Genomic DNA, 10,975 nt, shown 5'->3' with positions numbered 1-10,975 from the left:
TTTCCTGTGTATTGACGACAGTTTACATAGCAACAAAGAGAAGGGAAAACTAGCTCATTTGGATCTTATCAATTAGATTATTAGGTACTTAAAATGACTCTTTCTCACTGTGCTTGAATATTTGCTAAAATATTTATCCCTGGGACACCGTAGATACCACCTTAAAGTAGAAAGACACTGAAATGCTCTGCCTTCTACCCCTTAATAATATTTCACTGAACTACCTATAACAAGGAAATATAACTGAGCAGTATCGTTTGGGGGCTTTATTTCTAATCTTAGAAGAAAATCTTGTTAAAAAAACAAGAAATGAACTTAAAAGAAGTCATGAGGGGATAACAAACATAAATAGGGGTTCATTTTTTATCTTCGACATGTATTTTCAGTTGACTGACAGCCAATCGTTGGCAAGCTAGTTTGGGCCTATGTCAAAGCAGTAAAATAAGTCCCTTTCATGGAGGAGTCTGCTGTCTAATCGAGAAAAATGGGTATCTACATCATGTAGATTTGTCTAATGGTCACCCAGAGTAGCCTCTGCTGCTCAGGTGCCAGCTAGAGATAATCCCATGAAAGGAGAGCTGGCACCCGCACACATATGTTGCTTTCGGGAGCCAATTTACATTTTGTGCTTTTGTCTTTCTGAGCCAAAACAGCATAAACAATGCCAAACCCAGTTTTCTGATTATTTTCAGGCTGATTGAATCTGGCACATGACATGGTTTTATCTAATTAACCCACATGTGGTACAAAACAAAACAAATTTGAAATGGAAAGCTCTTTCTGCCTTTATTGAAAGATGGAGGTGAATATGTAATTATTTTGTCCTTGTCTCTCAGCCAAATTTATAGTTGAAAGAGGAGGTCTTTCTCTACTAGATAGCAAAACAAGCTCTGTGTATTACCTATTATAATTAAAATTTGTTATGTTTTACGTTTTTGCAAATTCAGCCTTTCCCTTTTCTCTCTCTATTCTGAAAAGGGAAGAAATGTGCAGAAAGTATATTCCTAATGAACACATAGGTTGCATAGGCTGTAAAGGGAAAAACCGCTTCTCTCTACATGCATAACTCTTCTTGCACCATATGTGTAGGGGGGTTTTCTCATACCAATCAACTCTGCAATTCTCTGGACACCAACTGGGTATCAATTCTGACACCAGCTACCTGGAGTTAGTGCAGACCCCACAGGTTAAGGACTTAGTCCCACAAGACGGCCCTCAATTCAGATGCCAACTGCAAGTCCCAGATTTCCACCTCCAGTTCTTTATTTTTTATTTTTATTTTTTTGAGACAGAGTCTCACTTTGTTGCCCAGGCTAGAGTGAGTGCCGTGGCATCAGCCTAGCTCACAGCAACCTCAAACTCCTGGGCTCAAGCAATCCTGCTGCCTCAGCCTCCTGAGTAGCTGGGTCTACTGGCATGCGCCACCATGCCCGGCTAATTTTTTCTATATATATATTAGCTGGTCAATTAATTTCTTTCTATTTATAGTAGAGCTGGGGTCTCGCTCTTGCTCAGGCTGGTTTCGAACTCCTGACCTCAAGCAATCCGCCCACCTCGGCCTCCCAGAGTGCAAAGATTACAGGCGTGTGCGCCCAGCCCCACCTCTACTTCTGACCCACTGGCTATAAATTGGGAGTGCCCAGGATCCCTTCCTCCAGTAAGATAATTTGGTATTATAGCTCACAGAACTCAGTGAAACATTTTAGCTACTAATACCAGTATACAATAAAGGATACAACTCAGGATCAGCCAAATGGCAGAGATGCACAGGACTGGGGGTGGGGATGGGGACGCACGGAGCTTTCATGCCCTCTCCTGACACAGCATCTTCATCATCTCACCGCATTCGTGAGCCCAGAAACTTTACAAATCTCATTGTTTAGGGTTTTTCTTGTGTTAATGGAAAAATCCCAAACTCTGTAAAATAATTTAAAGAGGTTCATTCTGAGCCAAATGTGTGGGACCGAGGCATCTAGCACATGGGCTCAAGAGGTCTTGAGAAAATGTGCCTGAGGTAGCCAAGTTATAGTTTGCTTTTATACATTCATGGAGACAGGAGTTACATGTAAAATCATAAATCAGTATGTGGAAGGTGTACATTGGTTTGGCCTAAAAGGCAGGACATCTTGAATGAGGGTGCTTACAAGATATGGGCGGGTTCAAAGAGTCTTTGATTTGTAATTGTTTAAAGAAATGAAGTTTTGTCTAAAGGCTTGAAATGTTTTAAGATAAGGATGTCTGTTAATCAAAGACAAGTTACCAGACCTATACCACCAAACTCAAGAGATCTGTTAAGTAAATGGATGGCCTGTGGGTAATTTTAACCTTTGTTTTGCATGGCCTTAGGTCCTAGTAATCATTTAGCATCTTACTATTACAAACAGTAGCTCCAAAAGGGAGGGGGCGTAATACGGTGTGTCAGATCTCCCTTCTTATGGTGAACAACTCAGTTTTAAGGTTTTTCTAGGATCCCCTGGGCCAAGAGGGAGTTGTTCAGTTGGTGGAGGGCTTAGGATTTTATTTTAGTTCACACTTGTAATAAGGTTTGTTTTAAAAAATTTATTAGGAAGTTCATTACATAGGCATGATCACTTAAGTCATTGGCCACTGGTGATTGAACTCAATCTCCAGCTCCTCTCTTCTCCCTAAAGTCAAGGGTGGGGCTGAAATTTCAGCCCTCTAATCACTTGGCTGGCTTCTCGGGCAATCCTCCAAGAATCACCTTATTAGCATAAACCCAGGTATGATGGGAAGGAGCTTACTATAAATAACAAAAGATGCTCCTCTCACCTCTATTACTCAGAAACTCTGAGGGTTTTAGGTGTTCTGTGCCAGGAACTGGGGATGAAGAGTGCTATAATTTGAATGCCCCCACCAAACTCATGTTGAAATTTAATTGATAATGTAATGGTATTAGGAGGTGGAGCCTTTAAGAGGTGATTAGGGCTCTACCCTCAGGCATGGATTAATGACATTATCTTGGGAGTAGACTCATTTTTTTTTTTTTCTTTTTTTGAGACAGAGTATCACTTTGTTGCCCAGGCTAGAGTGAGTGCCCTGGCGTCAGCCTAGCTCACAGCAACCTCAAACTCCTGGGCTCAAGCAATCCTACTGCCTTAGCCTCCTGAGTAGCTGGGACTACAGGCATGCACCGCCATACCCGGCTAATTTTTTCTATATATATTAGTTGGCCAATTAATTTATTTCTATTTCTAGAGTAGAGATGGGGTCTCAATCTTGGTCAGCCTGGTTTCAAACTTCTGACCTTGAGCGATCCACCTGCCTCGGCCTCCCAGAGTGCTAGGATTACAGGCCGGAGCTTGATAAAAGGATAAGTTCAACCCTATTCTCTCTCTGTCTTGTGTGAGTGCTTCCTCACCCTGTGGTACCTTTCCACCATGTTATGATGTAGCAAGATGGCCCTCACCAGATAGTGACACCATGCATGGTCTTGGATTTCCCAACCTCCAGAGCCATGTACCAAATAAACTTTTTTCTTTATACATTACCCAGTCTGTGGCATTCTGTTATAGCAGCAGAAAATGAATGAAGACAAATTACCAAATATATATTTCTTATATCGCAATGTCACAAGCTCTTTGTAAAAAGAAAAATAAAAAAAACTCTCAAAACTAAATGAGAGAATCTATCAGATGTTGAATAAGAGTGTCAGGCAAAGTAAAAGTTCAGCTGTTCATTTACAGTTGTCATTCTTCCATACTTACTAAGTATCAAAAAATGGTGGCCTGGGCCGGGTGCGGTAGCTGACACCTGCAGTCCTAGTACTCTGGGAGGCTTTGGCAGGAGAATCGCTCAAGGTCAGGAGTTCAAAACCAGCCTGAACAAGATTAAGACCCCTTCTCTACTAAAAAATAGAAAGAAATTAATTGGCCAACTAAAAATATATAGAAAAAATTAGCCGGGCATGGTGGTGCATGCCTGTAGTCCCAGCTACTCAGGAGGCTGAGGCAGAAGGATCGCTTGAGCCCAGGAGCTTGAGGTTTCTGTGAGCTAGGCTGATGCCATGGCACTCTGGCCCCAGTAACAGAGTGAGACTCTGTCTCAAAAAAAAAAAATGGTGGCCTGAAAGCAGGCATCATACTCCTCCTCTGGAATTGCTTCAGAATATCTAACATAGTGCTGAGTGCAGTGGTATTCAGTAAAATGCTGTTTCATATTAATGGCAGTAATAATGTTGTCAGAGTAGGAAGTGGTACATACTTATCATTTACCTCTCAAAGAATTAGTCTCTGAAATGTTGTTAAAAAAATAAAATGTACTTAAATATAAATCATCCAGGAGGTTCACAGGCCAGGGAAATTTGGCTGACATGGGCCCCATGGATGATGTGGTCTGAATTGGGGAGTTATCTCAACCAGTGAGATTTATTGTACATGTATGTGATGGTGTCAGGCTGGGGCTACTTAACCAGTGCAACCACTATGTGCCATGGGGCCAAGGCCAAGGAGATGATCCATATGGTGGGGAGGTTGGTTATATATGAGTGGATTGAGCCAATAAGTAAATACCTTGAAGATATTGGAATCATATCAATATATCATATATAATTGGAATCATATCAAATATCTTGAAGATATGGGAATCATGTTATTAATTTTTGGAGGCACAGATATGTAAAAGGGAAGACTAGAAAAACCCTATATTATTGGATTTGAATTAGTATGAATTCATAGTTTTATATTTGTATAAATGCCTATCCGTATTAGTTTTCTATTGCTGCTGTAACAAATTACCATGAATTTAGCGGCTTAAAACAACACACATTTTTCAGTGCACAGTTCTGTAGGTTAGAAATCCAGGGGGGCTCAGATGGGTTCTAGGTACAGGGTATCACAAGAGCAAACTCAAGGTGTTGGTCAGGCTGGCCTTTATCTGGAGACTCTGGGAAAGAATCTGCTTCCAAGCCCATTCAGGATGTTGGCAGAATTTAGTTCCCTGTATTTGTAGGACTTAGGTCCCTGTTTTATTTCTCGCTATCAGACAGGGCCACCTTCTGTTCCTTGAGACTACCTGCATTCCTAGTCACAATGCCCTCTCCCCAACTTCAAACCAGCAACTGCACATCAAACCTTCTTGTGCTGCAGATCTCTCTGACTTTCCTTCTGCTCTCAACTGGAGAAACCTCTGTTCTTTCAAAGGACTTACCTGAACAGATCAGGCTTACCTGAATAATCTTAAAGTCAAATGATTTAGAATTTTAATTAATCTGTAAAATCCTTTCACCACAATACCTATAATTAATGTTTGATTGCATAACTAGGAGACAGGAATCTTAGGGAAGCCACCTTTAGAATTCTGTCTACCATACTATCTATACTATGTCAATAGGTCAATAGATATCTATATGGATAGATATAGAAATGGAGGCATATTTAGGCATAAATGTATGTGTGTATACATATACATACTTCCTATATTTATCTTCTGAAAGGGCCTAGAAGCAATGACACCCCAGTAAAAAGGGGTACACTTTGCACCCAAATCTTGGCTTCTAAATACCATTCCCTACTAAAAGAAAACATGGTTCCTTATTGAAATGGATAATTCCATGGCTCAGGCAGGGAAAGTACAAGATAAGTCTGGAACATCTTGTTGTACCAGGAAGTAAGGAAGTGCTCACAAAATGATAAGGACATGTCAAAAACATACAGGGACCAGCAGAAGGGGTTCTCACTGGCTAAATGTGACAATGAAAATAAGTAATGATAATAATGAATTATAATTCATTGAATAAAATAAATATCCACGAGTCCTTATTTGTATAAATGAATACAAAAGGGAAAAGGGAAAGCTATTCCTTAGAGCTGAATGCCAGCTAATAAATATAGAAGTAATAGAGTTAGAAATTACTATTTCACAATCATAAATGATTCAGGCAGAAAACATCAATGGATGCTAAAACTAGTGGGTAAAAGTTTGATGAGGAATGGGATATTTATACAGCCTCAAAGTATCTTCCTGCAAATTGCATATCAACTGCTTATTATTTATTCAATAAGCACACAGTGGAAAAACCTGGCATGTACCATCTTAACAAAGATAACATTCAGCACTACGAATAATGGAACAAACCAGCATCATATGTTTCTCAATGAGATGCCCTGAGAAAAACACAGCATCTCTTCTGTGGCACTCCTGTCAAAATGCATAGTTCTATTTGAATCTTGAGGAAACATCAGATAAACCCAAATTAAAGGAAACTGCAAAGTTGCTGGAATGTAGTCTTCAAAAAAAAAAAAAATAGTGTCAAAATCAATAAAGACAAGGCAAAACTGGGGAACAGTTCCAGTTTTAAAGAAACAGGACAACTAAATGGTCCTAGAGTAGATCCCAGATCATGAAGAAAAGGGGAAAAAGAGAAGAAATTTGCTGTTTGTTTTTTTATGAAGAATTTATTGGGACAACTGATAAAATTTGAATAGAGTCTGTGGATTAGATGGTAATAGGTATCAAAGTTAATTTCTTGATTTGTATGGGTATACTGCGGTTATGTAGGAGAGTGTCCTAATTTTTAGGAAATGCAGACTGAAGTAGTTAGGAGTAATGGGGCAATGTGTCTACAACTTACACTCAAATGTTTTGGCAAAAAAAGTTTCAAAAATTTCTGTGTGTTGAATTGTGTCTTCCCAAAAGAAATGTGTAAACCTAACCCTGGTACCTGTGAATGGGACATTATTTGGACTTGGGGCCTTTGCAGTTGTAATGAGATTAAGATGAGGTCCTACTGGATTAGGGTGGAACCTAAATCTAATGACCTGTGTCCTCAGAGACAGAGAGATTTGGAGACACACGGACAGACAGGGAAGAAGGTCATGTGATGGCTGAGGCAGAAAAGGCAGGTGATACAGCTGTGAGTCAAGGATTTTCACAGAATTTCTGGCAAACACCAGAAGCTAGAAGACAGGCACAGAACAGATTCTCCCTTACAGCTCCTAGAGGGAACAAACCCTGCCAACACCTTGATTTTGAGTTTCTAGCCTGCAGAACTGTGAGAGAATAAATCTCTGTGGGTTTTTTAATTTTTATTTTTTTTGAGAGAGAGAGTCTCATTCTGTTGCCCGGGCTAGAGTGCCCTGGCATCAGCCTAGCCCACAGCAACCTCAAACTCCTAGGCTCAAGCGATTCTCCTGCCTCAGCCTCCTGAGTAGCTGGAACTACAGGCATGCGCCACCATGCCCAGCTAATTTTTTGTATGTATTTTTAGTTGTCTAGCTAATTTCTTTCTATTTTTGGAAGAGACAGGGTCTCACTCTTGCTCAGGTTGGTCTCGAACTTCTGAGCTCAAATGATCCACCCACCTCGGCCTCCCAGAGTACTAGGATTACAGGCATGAGACACCATGCCCGGCCAATTTCTGTGTTTTTTTAACTGCTCAGTTTGTGGTACTTTGCCATGGTAGCCCTAGGAAACAAACACAAACCCATTGTTTGCTTGCTATTAACATTAGCTTCTTAAGTATATGATTTCCTGAACATGAAAATTCTAAAAGATCAACTGAAAGAGATTTATAAGAATGCATTGTTATGAATGTGTAAGAAATATTTTATTATTTTGTTTTACACATATCTTTCATCCACATACCTATAGGAGTCTTGCATATGATGTTACTATATCCTATACTCATCATCATTTTTTTTTTTGCTGGATATTATCTCTTTTAAAATACCCGATATGATAAAACAGAGTTAGCAAGTGGAGAGAGTAGTAGAGAGTTTAATGGATTAGATTCGAAGCTTGCTTTTGGAACTAGCACAACATAGGTAAAAATGCTTAACAATGTCTGACACATAGTAGTGGCCCAGTAAATATGTACGTGAACATGTGTGTACATATCAGCTGTTATACAATAATTCTGAGCTGCTTGCATCATCTTTAAAATTGAGAAACTAACATTCTTCCCAGGTTATATCCGGACAAATGATGAGATAATAAATGCAAGATTTCTTTTTGCCTCTAAACCTTCCAGTTGAGAACACATACATTATCTCTAAAAATGTTCTCTCACTAACACACTCTACGAAACTATTTGTGGGTGCAGATTATCAAGTATGCCATTGTTAACTTGTTAAATAATAACTGTGAAAAGCACTTTATCATTTTCCATTTGATCGAGTTTGTCCCTGAAATCACGTAAAAGCGAACGGGTAGGAGAGGTTTTACAGAGAAGGAAACTGAATTTCCAAAGAGTTGAGTACTTTGCTCAAGGTCATGTAGCTCTTAAGAAGAGACAATTTGGGGAACTTTCTTGGTTTAAAAGTTCTAAAATGCCAGTGCCAGTCGTCTCTTTAGAACACAGCTTGGCATTTCAGCCAGAATTAAACATCTGGTTTGAGGCGCAGACTGTTGATGGTATCCACAAACTAATCCACCTACTACTGTTTATAACAGGATACATTAGATTGCTCCATTTATTTTACCATTGAGTTTAAAACTCAACCTTAGCATTCTATAACCTAGAAGCACATTTTTGTTGGATTCCATACACCCCAAACAGGAACAAGAGCATGACGATCCAAGGCTTTTCGCCTCAGAAATAGCATTGCTGACAAACACAACTAGGAAATACAAGACACTGTGTTCTTGTTCAGGTCTCAGCTTTGTTTTTGTGGCCAGATTCTGTGTGAATATGTGAAGTTTTGAGACAAAGTATGCTCTACTGTCCCAACCTAAATTAAACACCAAAACCTCTATCTACTGCTGACATAGCACAAATGGTACTACTTTTCTAGCTTTTTACTTGTTTTCCTTATGTCATAGCCATGTTAACTTACTGAGAGCAAAAGGAACTTAGGGTGGTGAGGGTTTACTCTTCAAAATACTTTTATTTTTCCAATACTGTGCCACAAAACCCACTCATCAATGTGATGTCCCTGTACTTCAGCCACAAGAACAATGTGACCTTCTCAGAGTCAGCTGGGTAGGGTTCAGATGGAACTATAGTTTGGCAAACAAACATACCAGAAATAAATTTGGAAGTTCTTTTTTTAAATTTTTTATATTTTTTGCTTTAAAAATTTTTTTTTTGTCTAGAGATGGAATGGAAGGTATTCTGAAAGCACTATCAAAACAGTTAAAAATTTCTTACATCAATAAACAATGTTTATATCCTTACTTTTCCACATTCTTTTGAAAAGTATTAAATTCACTTGCATCACTTATATTTTAGTACACTCCGTGTACATGCTTCATTATCTTTCCCTCACAGACTGGCTGGTAATTTTTCTGTTGTTACTATACACCATCTACTCTAGCACAAACTGCCAAAAATCCCAAACTGTTGTTCTGCTTGTGGTCTTAGCCTAATGTTCTGGGAAATTACCTACTAGAAGCAATTTAAAATATATGTTCAGCAAACTTCTCCCTACACTTTGTCTATTTTTCAGCCTTCTGAGCTGTAGTTCTGCCACAGTTTAGTAACTTCTCTCTAATGTCTTTCTTTTTTAAAAAAACCCTTCTATTTATTTATTCATTTATTTATTTTTGAGACAAGGTCTCATTTTGTTGCCCAGGCTAGAGTGCAGTGTCATCATCACAGCTCACTGCAACCTCACACTCCTGGGCTCAAGCGATCCCCCTGACTCAGCCTCCCAAGTAGCTGGGACCTTAGGCACATGCCATCATGCCCTGCTATCTAATACTTTTCTGAACAAAAAGCAAAGTAAGAGTTGCTCCTAAAGATGCTGGTAATGATGACTTATTAACTCTAGTGTTCTTCAGCTACAGTGATGGTCTTCAACGTTGGCTGTACATTGGAATCCCTGGGGAGAATTTAAAACTCCCAGCATCCAGGCTGCACTCCAGACCAAGTAAATCAGAATCCTGGGGTGGGACCCAAGCCTCAGCAATGCTAAAGCTCCCCAGGTGATTCCAAAGTGCAGCCAACATTAGAAACCACTGAACTAGAATATAAAGAGCTGGTTTTTTTTTTTTTGGCTGCTAGTAGACAGCTTTTCCTTCTTGCCTGTGGTGATGTTCTTGACTGAACTTGAGATTTGGAGGTTCGGATGTGTCTGCCTGTTCTTGGCCTGGATCACTAATGTCCATGTTAACGAACCAAAAGGGAGGTTCACTGTTACTCGCTGCACAGAAAGCCAATTACTGAGACAATGAGGATTTTCAAGGAAGAAATGATTTATTGTAGGAGATGCAACTACTGGAAAGGAGGAGCCTTGAATCTGCCTCCTGATCAACAGAATCAGGGGTTTTTCTAGAGGTGAAATGAATAATGCAAGAGGGGAGTGAGCATCATTACATGTTTGGGGTGAAGTGCAGAGCATACAGGCGCAGTGAGAAATCATGCTAACACATACATCCCATGATCAAAAAATGATGGATAAGTCCCTCTCAAGGCAGGGATTTTATTATTATAATGAGCTAGGGCTTACTATTGGTCATTCCTTCAACCTTGTGTGCAGGCTCTATGAATTGTTGTGCACGATCTTTGGTGGAGTATCACTTATCTTGTCTTCTCTGGACAAACTGGTGGTGTGAGGCTTTGCAGTTATCTTGTGGCTGCAAGGAAGCTCCACCCTTTCTGGAAAAGAAACTCAAAAGGGAATGCATCAGTGCAACAGAAACTTACAAAGTTCTAGTCAGGAAATCTTACTGGGCTGGGAACTTGAAAGATAAAAGAAAAAAAAAACTATAAAAAATGTTTTCTTGCTTATGGAGTTGGTTACATCCACCCTTGGAAAACATGCGTTCTTACTAACTTACCAGCCTGGAACTGGAATAAACAGGGAGAGAATTCTTGTTCTCTGATATCTTCTCTTTTTTTTTCTTCTATGTTGTTAAAATTGTTTCTATAATTTAAAGCTAGAGACAGGGCCACCCCAAAGCTCTCTTTTTGATCTAAACTCACTACCTAGGTAATGTCACCCAATAACTTGGCTTTGGTTACCATCTACATGAAGATGAGTTCCAAATTTATATCTTCAATCTAGACATCTTCCCT

Source organism: Microcebus murinus, chromosome 13, assembly GCF_040939455.1.
Source record: "Microcebus murinus isolate Inina chromosome 13, M.murinus_Inina_mat1.0, whole genome shotgun sequence".
NCBI lineage: Eukaryota > Metazoa > Chordata > Mammalia > Primates > Cheirogaleidae > Microcebus > Microcebus murinus.
This window is presented reverse-complemented; position numbering follows the sequence as displayed.